This window comes from Malus sylvestris, chromosome 1 (assembly GCF_916048215.2).
Source record: "Malus sylvestris chromosome 1, drMalSylv7.2, whole genome shotgun sequence".
Classification (NCBI taxonomy): domain Eukaryota; kingdom Viridiplantae; phylum Streptophyta; class Magnoliopsida; order Rosales; family Rosaceae; genus Malus; species Malus sylvestris.
Genome location: NC_062260.1, coordinates 21,745,155 through 21,760,797, shown reverse-complemented (window position 1 = coordinate 21,760,797; position 15,643 = coordinate 21,745,155). Strand labels below are relative to the sequence as shown.

At 40.9% G+C, this 15,643-nt stretch overlaps 1 long non-coding RNA gene across 1 annotated transcript; it reads right to left on the bottom strand.

Annotated features, from left to right (window-relative positions):
• Positions 1-1,417: 1,417 nt before the first annotated feature.
• LOC126619509 (uncharacterized) lies at positions 1,418-8,148 on the bottom strand. The gene is made up of 3 exons (XR_007622086.1): positions 8,086-8,148; positions 7,358-7,408; positions 1,418-1,536 (listed from the first exon to the last, which is right to left on the bottom strand). It is a non-coding gene; the product is annotated as an uncharacterized LOC126619509 (long non-coding RNA).
• Between the last annotated feature and the right edge of the window lie 7,495 nt (positions 8,149-15,643).

Genomic DNA, 15,643 nt, shown 5'->3' with positions numbered 1-15,643 from the left:
GGTCTGTCTCGGGCGACAGTTATGGTGTTGGCATATGGCCTGAAGTGTTTTTCCTCTGGCTACTAGCACAGGGACGGGGAGCCAGCATAGGGCCTGGGGGTAATTTTCCTCTGACTATTTGCTCAAAGATGGGGAGCTGGCATGGGGCCTGGGGGTTATTGGACATTCACTAGTGATTATTATATATACAAGGTATGATTTGAGACATTGCACGGCATGCTAGGTTTCAGAAAACCTATGTTTATCATGATATATATATGTGTTTTCATAAAACATAGGAGTTAGTACGTTGATAACTGCTTTATTATATATATATATATATATATATATATATATATCAACTTGGTCTACTCAGGTTTGTTTTGCGCCCCCTTCAGGATTTAGAGTTCGAGGCATACAATCCCAACGTCCAGGCACTTCTGCATCGGCATCTTCGAGTCCTCTTGATGTAGGACCCATTCTTTTATTCATTCAATTTTATATTAATTATTTTAGTATTCTAGGTAGATGTATGCTCTGAACACGTTCCTTAAATGCATATTCTTTATTTGTAAATTTATAAGTCTTATTTATTCCTTATTCTCAGCATTTGCATTCAATAAATGACTTTTGTCACCCTCGGGTGTCAGCCAGCACGTGCCTATCCTGATATTTGGGGAATATCAGGATCGAGGCATGTCAAAGCGCTTCCCTTTCTTGCCTAAGTAGCTTTCTTTCTCTTTCATTAGCTTGAAATAATCTCTCAACAGCTGCAACTTTTGCATCCTTTCTAGCCTTATGAACCTCAAATTTAGCCATTTCTCATGCCAAAGTCAATTCACCTTGGTGAGCAAGTTCTTCCATATATTTTGCATAATCATTCTTGGAAGCACTCTCTTTTCTCTTTGAAGCCTTCTTACCTTAAAGCCTAATTGGATAACGGGTCGACCCTGGCACTTGTTCATGGGGCATTTCCAGCACTTCTTCTGCATCATCTTTATGAACATGTGAGACATGATCGGGCGTAGAGTGTAGATGGGTGATGTTCATGACAACTTCTGGACCGATATGCACAACTCTGAATTTAGGACAATCTTTGACAATATTCCAACATTCCCACCGGGGGTGAATGATTTGTTTTTGTTTTTGGTTTTGGCATTATACCAAGCTTGTGCTTGAAGTGTCTACACAATGAGGGAAAAGAAATAATTATAATCAAAGTAGCTAATGTAAATTTGGGTATAGTACAAACAAATAAATAATATATTGTTACCTGATCTGCTAAATTTTCCCCACTTCGAAGATTACTACTAGCTTGTGCCAAGGCGTCTTGACACGCCCCGATCCCGATATTTCCCGAATATCAGGATAGGCACGTGCTGGCCGACACCCGAGGGTGACGAAAGCCATTTATTGATGCAATTGCTGAAAATAAGACTTATAAATATAAAAGAATAAGCATTTAAGGAACGTGTTCAAAGCATGTGACTAACTAGAATACAAAAAAAAACGATATAAAATTTGATGAACAAAGGAATGGGTCCCACACCAAAAGAACTCGAAGAGGCCGATGCGGAAGTGCCTGGATGCCGGGATTGTATGCCTCGATTCTAAGCCCTGAAGGGGGCGCAAAACAAACATGAGTGGACCAAGTTGATATATATATAATAAAACAGTTATCAACGTACTAACCCCCAGGTTTATGAAAACACATATATAATGATAAACATAGGTTTTTCGAAACCTAGCATGATGTGCAGTATCTCAAATCATAACTCATATATAATAATCACTAGTGAATTGTCCGATAACCCCCAGGCCCAATGCCGGCTCCCCGTCTCTGAGCAGACAGTCAAAGGAAAATACACTTCAGGCCCCATGCCGGCTCCCCGTCTCTGTGCTAAATAGCCAGAGGAAACACACTCCAGGCCCTATGCCAACACCAAACCGTCGCCCGGGACGGACCGGAATCTATCCCTACGTCCCGTAGCGGAAAGGACCACTAGGTAAGTACGAAACCATTGAACATATATATTTTGAAAAACAACTTCATAGTATAAAGTCATCCATCATCTATACTATAAAGAGGTGTTCGAAACATGTTCTAAATATCATATCGTCATCCATCGGATATTCTATAAGAATACGGGTTATAGGAAAAATAGTAATAATTCAAAGTGGCCTCAGTAAGCATGTTATCTTACAAAACGTTTCGTAAAACGTAATCATCAAATCATGCTTTTCATGTATGCATTTCTACTATAAAACATGCATTTTAGAAGGGGTCCACTCACAGTACTTAGCCGCCGAAGAGCCACGCAAACTAGCAACCACGAAAACGTCACAAATATTGCCCCTAAGCACATAAAGGGTCCAATTAATAAAACTCTATTATAATAATTGAATTTGGGAAAACGGACATTGGAAACGGATTCAGAACGTCGAATTACCCTAAGAAGGGTTCCGGACGAAAACCTGAAAAGTCCACCCTAAAGTCAACGTTGACCGGGGGTCAACGGTCAAATTAGGTCAAATGGGTGTTAGGCTTGACATCTGGATTAGGGTTTAGGTTTAGGTTAACTAGGATTAGGATTTATTGGGTTTTGGGTTTAGGGTCCTAAGGTTTTTGGATTAAAAGGGTTTAGGGTGAAGAAATGGGGTTTGGGCCTAAGCCCAAACACATACACACCACAAACACACATACACATGCACGGCATGCACATGCATGCATGGCATGCATATACACACACGCACACACACTTAAACACACACACACAAACTCACACACTCACACAGCACACACATACTAAATATACACACACACACACGGGTACACACCCACACACCCACACAATCTAAAACACACACACACATGGCCCAAAGGCCTCACAACCAAAAGGGTTGGGCTCAGCAGGGAAGGCCCAATGGGCTTGGTTTTGGTGGGTCGCCGGACCCAATGGGAGAGAAAGCCGGAATTCGGCCGGAAAATGCACAATCTTTAAACGGCCATAACTTTGTCAAAACTCAACGAAATCAAGCGAGACAAAAACAAAAGTTGTAGCCCTTGAAGAGACGAAGAGAATGGTACCTCACACGACGTCTAACTCGCCGTGGTTTGACCGGAAAACGCATCGAAATCTGTCGGACTCGCCAGAAACTGGGTAAGATTCAAATGAGTATAACTTCTTCAATACTCAACTAAATTGGGTGAAACAAAAAGGAAAGTTGTAGTACTTGACGAGACGAAGAGATTGATACCTTGTACGCCGACCAACTCGCCGTAGTTTGGCCGGAAATTTCCTCGAAAGGGGCGATGCTCGTCGGAGGCTTCTGGGATTTCGTCGTCCTTTCTACAACGGGTGAGAGAAAACTGCAGAGGTTGTGATGGGTGCTGTCATCTTCATTGATGTGGTGTGGAAGTGAGGATTTGCAGGGAGGAAGGGCACGGGTGAGAGGGAGAGAGTTGTGCCGAGGGAGAGAAGAGGAAGAAGAGAGAAAGAGAGACTTTTCAGAAGAAAAAGAAAATAAATAAAAGAAAGGGAAAGGGAACGGGGGACAAAACAGGGGGTGGGCCCCTTGGGCACACCATTTAAGACCCAAAACAATTTTAAAAACAAGATAAACTCAAACTTAGTAAAAATACGATTTAAATTAGGGGCGGGTGTAACAATCTACCCCCTTAAAAGAATTTCGTCCCCGAAATTTAAAATCACCTACTAAACTGAAATACACGTAAATAGTAAAAAGAATATATGTCTAAAGAGAAATCAAGTCAGAGTGGGTGCATCAAAGAGAATATGCCACACCGTCGCGAGCGGGTTGCAAAATCCTCTATCATGCCTCCAAACTCTTACTTTCATCCCCATCAGTGTAAAAGTAGAAAACATTAATAAGATATAAGGTCAAAAACATATATTGACATAAGGTCAAAAATAAGTACGCAAAATACTATAGCGTCAAAAATAGATATGTACTAACATATAGGTCAAAAACTCGAGCTGAATTTAAAATTGAAAACAGAAAACACTTTCCTCAAAACATTTGTAACACCAAAAACAAATAACCAAAGTAAATGAAGTTAAAATACTTATACTGAAAACCAAAACTGAAAGATGAGAGTGGGTCTCGCCCAAGAATTCGTAACTTCACGTACTCCGAGAAAAGATGTGCCTTTGGGTCGAATCCCAAGAATAACGAATCTGTAACAATTGCCGTAGACGAATCTTCCTGCCCACTTGCTTAACGAACCCAACAAATAAGTTATCGATACAACAGTCGGCCGCCTGTGATATCGATCACACATTTGTTGTCTCGATAAGCAAGCAGTAATTAACTGAGGGTGCACAATTTTACACGTCGAAAATTCAATCCTCCGACTACTAGCTCACAATACTCATCTGCTAACCAGTGTTGCATGTACCAACTCTCGTACCATGCAACAACAAGTGCCATACTCAAACCGAACAAAATAAGAACTGTCCTTGTAAAACTTTATCCATCACCAAGCATCCTATCCTCCTCAGTTCTTCCAAATGTGACTAACTACTCCAGTGCTTCACCAGTAAAGAACCCTTTTGAAAACTGTACCTTGGGATTCAAGGGAAGTGGCTACCATGTTAGTAGTAGACCCAAAAGCTCGAACCAAGCAAGCAGAAAACGAGAAGTCATCTTCCTCAACACACAGTATCTCTTGGGAGTTGTTGTAATGCTCAATCCACCTCTCCATTTTTGCTTAGTTGTAGACTTCTAGTCAAACAAGGTCAAAGTTGGTGGAAAGAAGAAGGACTCTCAAGTGATCAACGTAAAAACCCCATGAGAGCACACCCCATTCAAGAGAAGTTTAAAGATCTTCCGATTCTCACATCGACAACGCGGTGGTGTCATTCCAGAGTGCACCAAACAGATCTGCTATAAGTGTTTCGACATCCACCTACTCACAACAATAAGGTTAAGAAGTGAAGCAGTGGAAATATGCGTTGAGATGAACACATATCGTTGGAAAATAACCGATGTGATGCCTATGAATTCTAGTAAGATGGTGATACAATATGCTGACCTTCTGTACTAAAACCTTCAACCAACTCTTACTAAAAGACCGCTCAAACCTCACGCCCATGTGCTCTCGAACCGAATGATCCTGGTGAGAGGTAGTGGAAAGCTGCGTTGAGGCGAACACATCACATCATCGAAAAGATGTACTAGAGTAAGATATGATGGTTATGAATTGTAGCAAGATAATGAATGGTGACCATTCAATTAGCGTGAAGATAGTGATGCAATATGCTACTCATCTGCATCACAATCTTTCACCGGTCTCTTACCAAAAGACGACTCAAACTTCACACCCACGAGGAACTCTTTCTGGTAAGTCTGGTAAGCTTGTCAAAATATTATACTCCCATCATTCCTATCCAAAACGATAAGAATTGGGTGCACACTTCCGCCGAATCGATCGATCGTGAATTCCTCACTGATTGAGCGAGAAAACATGTCGGTAAGGCTAAAAGAACACTCAAGAATTTGAGAGTCAAAACAAGTCCATTAAAACTGGAGTACAAGATATCGGGATTTAAACCAGAAACCATGCTGAGAACAAATTTATTTATTTTTGTTCCGGCATGATTCAATTTACATTGAGAAACAAACAAGCGAAGGAAAATGAAGATGCAGAAATAGAAGTCACTGTTTATGATTATTTGGCTAATCATCACAATAAGGTTGACGGGTTTCTTAGCCAAAAGGAATAGGTCTAATCTCAAGAATAGTTAAGAACTGTTAATAAGATTTGACGAGGCCAAAGACATTTCGAAATTCACAATACTTTGTGAGAGCTGTTTCAAAGTTTAAAATTAAACATAGAACCTCTGAATCAACAGAATGACGATGAAGAAAGATATGAAGCAGTCTGCGTATGCATGCAGTGACACGATTGGCTACCTTAAAGTGATGCCTCTAAGCAAACCAAAGCTCAATGAGTCCAGAGAAGTTTAGAGTCAAGCTCGATCTTCGTACAATGATGAATATGGTAGAGTTTCAAGCCATTATACTGAAAATTACAAGGCTAAACAGTTAACGGACAAGAGCACTGGTCAGTTGGGCTACAAGCAAGAGGTTAAGTTTACCTCTACCGAAAAGTACAAGGACAAGGGGCATTTTACCACCGAGTACCAGACCCAGGTGAAATTCAAGGAATTTGTTTATCCAAACAAAACTAGATCTTCATCATCCAAGTCCAACTACCACAACAACGAGAATCGTAACTCCATTTTGGGAAATTGATGGGAACAACATCTGCTACCGAGGAGTTTCCCAAGAAAAGTGTAATCTCTAGACGAAGTCAACTCCCGAAGGATTTGATGTGAAGTCGACGATCAAAGGTTCGTGAACTTGTCTTCTTCATTGAGTAAACAAGAAGGTAATCGATAGAACAATCGCCAAGAATTGTTATAAAGATTCACCCAAATTTCTTCGGTGGTAATGAGTCCGAGAACATTGATTTGCTCCCACCAACTACCACCTACTAACCGTCGTCACCACTAGCACTTACTCGCTTCTTTAGCACGCACTTTGAATATTTCAAGCAATTTCCAATAGATATGACTCTGCCCGCCATTCCTAGGGAACGCATGTTGCAGAGTGATATCATCGCTTCAGATCTCCAGTTGGTCTTAACCAATTCGTACTGCCAAAATTTTTCCGTTTCCCAAGATTTCAATGCAAAGCCGACTCTGCTCGCAATTCCTAGGGAACGCATGTTGCAGAGTGGCATCGCCATTTCGGATTTACAGCTGGTCTTGACCAGACTTCCTTAAACTGAGATTTCTAAAACATGCCGCTTCCAGGTAACACCAACTCTACCCGTCATTCCCAGGGAATGCACGTCGCAGAGCATCGATCCGAAGTTGAAAGTCGTCCAACAATTCAAACACGTCACCGATGAGGCACAATCCCGACACAAATTCTTGTATATCAACCCGAATGTGACAATTCAAACAGAGGAAGATTCGTACGACTGCGCCGAATGGCACCAAATCTAGAAGTCTGGACATCCAAATGATGTCAAAACCAACACTTTACGATAATAGAAGAGGATCCTAAGTATGCTCTGAACAAACCACGCTCTGATACCAATCTGACACGCCCTGATCCCGATATTTCCCGAATACCAGGATAGGCACGTGCTGGCCGACACCCGAGGGTGACGAAAGCCATTTATTGATGCAATTGGTGAAAATAAAGGATAACTAAGACTTATAAATATAAAAGAATAAGCATTTAAGGAACGTGTTCAAAGCATATGACTAACTAGAATACAAAAAAAACGATATAAAATTTAATGAACAAAGGAATGGGTCCCACACCAAAAGAACTCGAAGACATCGATGCGGAAGTGCCTGGATGCCGGGATTGTATGCCTCGATTCTAAGCCCTGAAGGGGGCGCAAAACAAACATGAGTGGACCAAGTTGATATATATATAATAAAACAGTTATCAACGTACTAACCCCCAGGTTTATGAAAACACATATATAATGATAAACATAGGTTTTCCGAAACCTAGCATGATGTGCAGTATCTCAAATCATAACTCATATATAATAATCACTAGTGAATTGTCCGATAACCCCCAGGCCCTATGCCGGCTCCCCGTCTCTGAGCAGACAGTCAAAGGAAAATACACTTCAGGCCCCATGCCGGCTCCCCGTCTCTGTGCTAAATAGCCAGAGGAAACACACTCCAGGCCCTATGCCAACACCAAACCGTCGCCCGAGACGGACCGGAATCTATCCCTACGTCCCGTAGCGGAAAGGACCACTAGGTAAGTACGAAACCATTGAACATATATATATTGAAAAATAACTTCATAGTATAAAGTCATCCATCATCTATACTATAAAGAGGTGTTCGAAACATGTTCTAAATATCATATCGTCATCCATCGGATATTCTATAAGAACACGGGTTATAGGAAAAATAGTAATAATTCAAAGTGGCCTCAGTAAGCATGTTATCTTACAAAACGTTTCGTAAAACGTAATCATCAAATCATGCTTTTCATGTATGCATTTCTACTATAAAACATGCATTTTAGAAGGGGTCCACTCACAGTACTTAGCCGCCGAAGAGCCATGCAAACTAGCAACCACGAAAACGTCACAAATATTGCCCCTAAGCACATAAAGGGTCCAATTAATAAAACTCTATTATAATAATTGAATTTGGGAAAACGGACATTGGAAACGGATTCAGAACGTCGAATTACCCTAAGAAGGGTTCCGGACGAAAACCTGAAAAGTCCACCCTAAAGTCAACGTTGACCGGGGGTCAACGGTCAAATTAGGTCAAATGGGTTTTAGGCTTGACATCTGGATTAGGGTTTAGGTTTAGGTTAACTAGGATTAGGATTTATTGGGTTTTGGGTTTAGGGTCCTAAGATTTTTGGATTAAAAGGGTTTAGGGTGAAGAAATGGGGTTTGGGCCTAAGCCCAAACACATACACACCACAAACACACATACACATGCACGGCATGCACATGCATGCATGTCATGCATATACACACACGCACACACACTTAAACACACACACACAAACTCACACACTCACACAGCACACACACACACTAAATATACATACACACACACACGGGTACACACCCACACACCCACACAATCTAAAACACACACACACATGGCCCAAAGTATAAAATTGGTATGGAAAAATATTCTGCCAGGATATTTTCCATTGATTTGATGAACTTAATTTATACAATTGACGTCCTACAATCTTGCTATACAACAAAGGAAACTAACTAATGTATCAATTACATATAAATTACAAATCAATTTCTCTTCTAAATCAATCCTTATAAGGTAAAATCTCATTGACTTTCCAACACTCCCCCTCAAGTTGGAGAGTGAATGTCAAGAACTCCTAACTTGCGCAAAATTCCAGTAAAAGCAACTTCCCCCAAAGCCTTGGTAAACACATCAGCTGGCTGTTGTGCAGAACGAATATGACTAGTCACAATTGAACCTTCTTGAATCTTGTCTCTAATAAAATGGCAATCCATCTCGATGTGTCGAGTTCTCTCATGAAAAACCGGATTAGCAGCGATGTGTAATGCTGCTTTGTTGTCACAGAAAAGCGTCACAGGTTCATAATGAGGTAGTTGCAAATCATGTAAAAGGTATCGTAACCATGTAAGTTCACAACTAGTCCCTGCCATGGCTCGATATTCAGCTTCAGCTGAAGAAAGTGAAACTGTCTTTTGTCTTTTGGACCGCCAAGATATTAATGAATTTCCCATAAAAATGCAGTACCCAGTAGTGGATCTCCGAGTAAGTCGACAACCTCCCCAATCAGAGTCACTATAAGCTCTAAATTTTAGATTATTTTCTGCTGAAAAGTACAAGCCTTGACCTGGAGTAGTCTTGATGTACCGTAAGAGCCTGAGAGCTGCATCAAGATGTGGTTTGCGAGGTTCATGCATGAACCTACTGAGAACGTGAACTGTGTAGGTGATATCAGGTCGAGTGATGGTTAGATATATTAAGCGTCCTACTAACCTTCGGTATCGAGATGGATCATTGAGTATTTCGCCAGAATCTGAGAGCTTGAGGTTTTGCTCTATTGGAAAATTGACAGGTCGTGTACCCTGCAAGCCAGCATCTTTGAGTATATCCAAAGCATATTTTCTTTGTGAAATACATATGCCTTTCTTTGAACGAGAGACTTCAATCCCCAGAAAGAATTTCAAATCCCCAAGGTCTTTGATACGAAACCTAGTGTGAAGAAACTGTTTGAGGGAAGAGATAGCTTTTTCATCATTACCTGTGATTAATATGTCGTCAACATAAATCAGAAGGGCAGTAAAAGACTTTCCACATTTACGAGTGAAGAGAGAGTAGTCCGCTTTAGACTGAACATAACCAGCAGCGTGAACAGCTTCCGTGAACTTTGCAAACCATTGGCGAGAGGCTTGCTTGAGGCCATACAATGATTTGTTAAGGCGACATACTAGGTTCTCCCCCTGTCGCTGAAAACCAGGTGGAGGAGACATGTAAATCTCTTCTTGAAGATCACCATGAAGGAATGCGTTATTGACATCGAGCTGATTAAGTGACCAATTACGTGCAGCAGCAAGAGCAAGCAAGCAACGAACAGTAGTCATTTTTGCAGTAGGAGAAAATGTATCATGGTAATCAATGCCTTCAGTTTGGGTGAAACCTTTGGCAACAAGACGAGCCTTATACCTTTCAATAGAGCCATCAGAACGATGCTTGATTTTGTAGACCCATTTGCAGCCAATGAGTTGCTTCCCGGGAAGGAGAGTGGTAAAGGTCCATGTATTAGTGGATTCCAACGCATCAATTTCAGATTGCATGGCTTGTTGCCATCGGGGATCAGATTTAGCCTCTGCAAAAGAATGGGGTTCCACAGCGCGACTGATTTGGCTAATAAAGGCCAAATGTTTGGGTGAATATCGATGGTATGAAAGGAAATTACAAAGCGGATAACGTGTACCTGGTGTGAGACTTGAAGACGAAGACAACGATTGTTTGGGTCCCCGCAATGCGGCCTGGTTGCAGACAAAATCCTTGAGGTAGGTAGGAGGACCTCGAAGACGTGTTGACTGGCGAATAGGTTGTGGTGGTGGAGTTGAGGGGGCAGGTTGTGGTGGTGACGCAGGAGAAGTCAAAGTTGGGTCATGAGGTGGTGTGAATGAGGTGTCAGGTTCTTGGGGGTTGTGTGGAGTGGTTGTTGATGAGTCATGAAGTTCTTGTGGTTGACTAGGTACAATGGTTAAGTCATGAGGTGGTGTGAGTGAGGTGTCAGGTTCTTGGGGGTTTTGTGGAGTGGTTGTTGATGAGTCATGAAGTTCTTGTGGTTGACTAGTCAAATCAAGGATTGGTTCAGGAGTGGGAATGATAGATTTGGTGGTGCTGTGATCTTGACCTTGAAAAGGGTAAACATTTTCGTGAAACACAACATCACGACTTGTAAAGATTTTTTTGGTAGACAAATCATAAAGCTTGTAGGCCTTTTGCCCTCGTGGGTAACCGAGAAAAACACACTTCTTGGCCCTAGGGTCAAATTTGGTAGTAGGTCCAACAGTAGTGGCAAAGGCAAGACACCCAAAAACCTTCATGTGGCTATAAGAGGGGAATTTATTATGCAGCTTTTCGAAGGGGGTTTTCTTTGAAAGAAGCAAAGTAGGTAAACGGTTAATCAAGTAAACCGCTGTGTAGATACATTCCCCCCAAAAAGGAAGAGGAAGATGTGCTTGAAATCGCAAAGCCCGGGCCACTTCAAGGATATGGCGATGTTTGCGCTCGACTACCCCATTTTGTTGGGGAGTATAGACACATGTATGTTGGTAAATGGTCCCTTGTTCTAGGAAAAAATCTTTCAACGAAACAAACTCTCCCCCATTATCCACACGGATGTTTTGGATATTAGTATTAAACTGGGTACGAACCATAGAAAAAAAAGATTTGAGTAGGCCTTGTGTTTCATGTTTATGGTGCATTAGGGAAACCCAAGTGAAACGGGAATAATCATCCACTATAGTAAAAAAATAGTGTGCCCCAGACATGGTAGGAATTTTATGAGGACCCCAAATGTCACAATGAATAAGGGAAAATGGTCTTGAAGTTGAGATTGAACTAATGGGAAAAGGAAGGCGAGTCTGTTTAGCCAAATGGCAAGCATCACACACACCATTGAATTGTGATGGACAATCTAACGATGACTTGGCTAAAAACTGCAAACGGGATGAAGAGATGTGTCCTAAACGACGGTGCCACAAATCAGCAGCAGAAATAGCTAGGTGACAGGTTGGGCGAGGGATGGAAGGTGCTTTGTTAGACGCCAATGCCACGAGATAGTAAAGTCCATTACGTTCTTTACCCAAGCCAATCGTCGTCCTCGTAGCCAAGTCCTGCAAAATACACCAACGAGGAAAAAAAGTCACTGAACATTGTAATCCTTCTGTAAGCCGACTCACAGACATAAGATTAACTTGAAAGGTAGGCACACATAAGACATCGCGTAAATAGAGGTAAGAGTTAAGAGATAGAGTCCCCGTTGAAGTGATGGGTGCACTCTCTCCACTGGGAAGAAGCACTTGTGGCATAGAAGGCTTCATAACTTTCCTATTTAGTAAGTTAGGGGTTGAGACGATGTGGTCCGTTGCCCCACTATCAATAATCCAACGAAGATCAGGCACTAACTTTGACAGACCTTTAGGAAGACTACAAGAAATATTGGAGTGATCAAGAAAAACTGGATGAGAAGCATTAGTCTTGCTTTCATCTTTGATGTCTTGATTGCTGCCCATTGTGAAGAGGACAACTCAAAGAAACTCGCAATATTCTAAGCTAGGAGATCAATGGCGGAAGCAAAGAGCTAGGAATTAACCTGCTCTGGTACCATATAAAATTGGTATGGAAAAATATTCTGCCAGGATATTTTCCATTGATTTGATGAACTTAATTTATACAACTGACGTCCTACAATCTTGCTATACAACAAAGGAAACTAACTAATGTATCAATTACATATAAATTACAAATCAATTTCTCTTCTAAATCAATCCTTATAAGGTAAAATCTCATTGACTTTCCAACACAAAGGCCTCACAACCAAAAGGGTTGGGCTCAGCAGGGAAGGCCCAAAGGGCTTGGTTTTGGTGGGTCGCCGGACCCAATGGGAGAGAAAGCCGGAATTCGGCCGGAAAATGCACAATCTTTAAACGGCCATAACTTTGTCAAAATTCAACGAAATCAAGCGAGACAAAAACGAAAGTTGTAGCCCTTGAAGAGACGAAGAGAATGGTACCTGACGTCTAACTCGCCGTGGTTTGACCGAAAAACGCATCGAAAGCCGTCGGACTCGCCGGAAACTGGGTAAGATTCAAATGAGTATAACTTCTTCAATACTCAACTAAATTGGGTGAAACAAAAAGGAAAGTTGTAGTACTTGACGAGACGAAGAGATTGATACCTTGTACGCCGGCCAACTCGCCGTAGTTTGGCCGAAAATTGCCTCGAAAGGGGCGATGCTCGTCGGAGGCTTCTGGGATTTCGTCGTCCTTTCTACAACAGGTGAGAGAAAACTGCAGAGGTTGTGATGGGTGCTGTCATCTTCATTGATGTGGTGTGGAAGTGAGGATTTGCAGGGAGGAAGGGCACGGGTGAGAGGGAGAGAGTTGTGCCGAGGGAGAGAAGAGGGAGAAGAGAGAAAGAGAGACTTTTCAGAAGAAAAAGAAAATAAATAAAAGAAAGGGAAAGGAACGGGGGACAAAACAGAGGGTGGGCCCTTGGGCACACCATTTAAGACCCAAAACAATTTTAAAAACAAGATAAACTCAAACTTAGTAAAAATACGATTTAAATTAGGGGCGGGTGTAACACGTCTCTCCAAAGACTAAACGATTAGCTGAGTATTCTCCAACGACTGGACATCGATTTTTTTGTTATTTTCCCACCAATTTTCTCAAGATAATTGGTATGAATAAGACTCTACATTTCTCGCAACGACATCTCATTACCCGTAATTGGACCATGAGTTACTTCAACCCAGCTAGAACACAACGTAACATCTTCAATAAGCGTCCAATTCATACCTATATCATTAGTCATTTTGTTGGAAACAAATTGGATTGAAACTTTAAGAGAAAGATTGGAATGTGGTTGAAAGTATATGAGAAAATATGAAATTGTGGTGTAAGGTAGAAGATAATGAAAAGGTATTTATAAAAAAAATAAAATCAATTTTTTTTTCTGATTTTTTATTCACATAATTAATTTCTATCGTTGGATTAAAAAAATTTTAAATCCAACCCTCCAGATTGTGCCACGTGGTACAATGGTAAAATTTCATATGTTTTTACTGTTATTTTTTTTTAATTTATAAAGGCGAATAACATGGATCGTTGATCTCAAATCCAACAGTTGAAACTAATGAAGGTTTGAATGTTTTTTTTTACCTTTGGAAATCCAATAGTCTAGAAAAAGTAACCGTTGAAATCCAACGCATGCGAAGGTGCCACGTGGCCTCCAGCAGTAACATTACTGAGGTCTGCGTTATGGGCCCCAGCGCCTGAAAACCTGTCGGGGACGTGCCCCCACGCGCATGTGTTATGCACGCGCCTGACGCAAAAAAAAAATTAAATTGTGGCTGACGTCGCCCTGACGTCAGCGTTGCATCACCTCCACCTCGGGCTCTCGGGCCACCGATTCGAGCTGGGCCTCTCGCTCGGGCCCCCTCCTACGCAATCGCCCGCATGGGTTGGACATCATTGTTGGGGTTATTGGCTCCTGTTCTCTTGTCGGTCCATCGGGCTACTCCCCCCGGTGGAGTTGCTTTGATGGAGGTCTCGGGTGGGAGAAGAGTGGGTGGGCCCCTTTTTGTTTTGTTTTAATTTAATTTTTCATACCGCATTTGTACCATATTTCTAATAGAGAGATGACCCTTCTTCCATTAAAGAGATGGTATAAATATGGTAAGTGTAGCATTACTCTTACTCCCTTTACTACATGTACCTTCTTTCTTTAATACCTTATAACTTTATTATGTAGAACAATGGGCCAAGTGGAAAGAAGAGGAAATGGATCAACGAAAGACAAAAGGACACAACAGGAATTTGCAGTTTTGGCGTCTAAGCTCCAATTTGGGCCCATATGTTTTTTGAAAGAAAAGAACGCTACAGTTCAAAATTGCGTTTTAAGTTCTGTAATAAAAATTGGACTTTTCATTTGTCATCTAATTAATGTCGTTTGGCTTTCATTTAATTACATTAGACCTTTGAGTTGGCCTAGGAGTTGTAATCAGATTATTTAAGTCATTAGCTGCTTCCATTGTAATCATCTTTCAAAGAATTACACTTGTACTCCTTTAACTTCGTACTACGTCACTTTATCTTCACTACAATTCCAACTTTACCTCCTTTACTACCTTTACTACCTTAAAACTGTACCTTCTTTTTTATTTGAGAATACTTTACAACTTTATTTAGTTCTACAAAACTGCGACAAACAATAGCTAGTATATAAAGTTTGGTATTTACTTGTGTACTGAACATTTGAACAGAAAACAAAACGGCATATTAGTTACACATACTGAAAGTGGACTTGCAGTGTTGCACATTGAAACCTAGCACAGATCTCAGTAGCTACGTACTCCCCGAGAATTCTTCTGATTCAATGACTTTTTAAAGCAGCTTTGGAAAATTGGTAGACAGAAAAATAAGCTTTACCAGCTGAGAAATGATAGAACAACTGTGGTTTTATGCCTAGTCACATATATATTTACTAGTTCATATGTTACACAAACAACATAGCATGAATCTGCAATTTCAAAGTTGAAATCAGGAGGATGGGTGAGAAGCTCTTGTTGGAATTTATATATTATAATGTTTTATAATATTTACTTCAATGTTTGAATGAAAAATTCTTAACCGTTTTTATCAAACGGTAAATGTTATTCAATTGGTGCCATCTTATACAAAGTGGCAGTACATTGTGTATGGTCCTTTTCAAATTGAATAGAATTACTCTACACAGATCAGTGCATTTCCTTAGTAAATGGTGTCGTCTAATTGATGTATGTTTTCATCTCTTCGCTAATCAGTGTCTTAGGTTTTATATAAACCCAAGTCAGT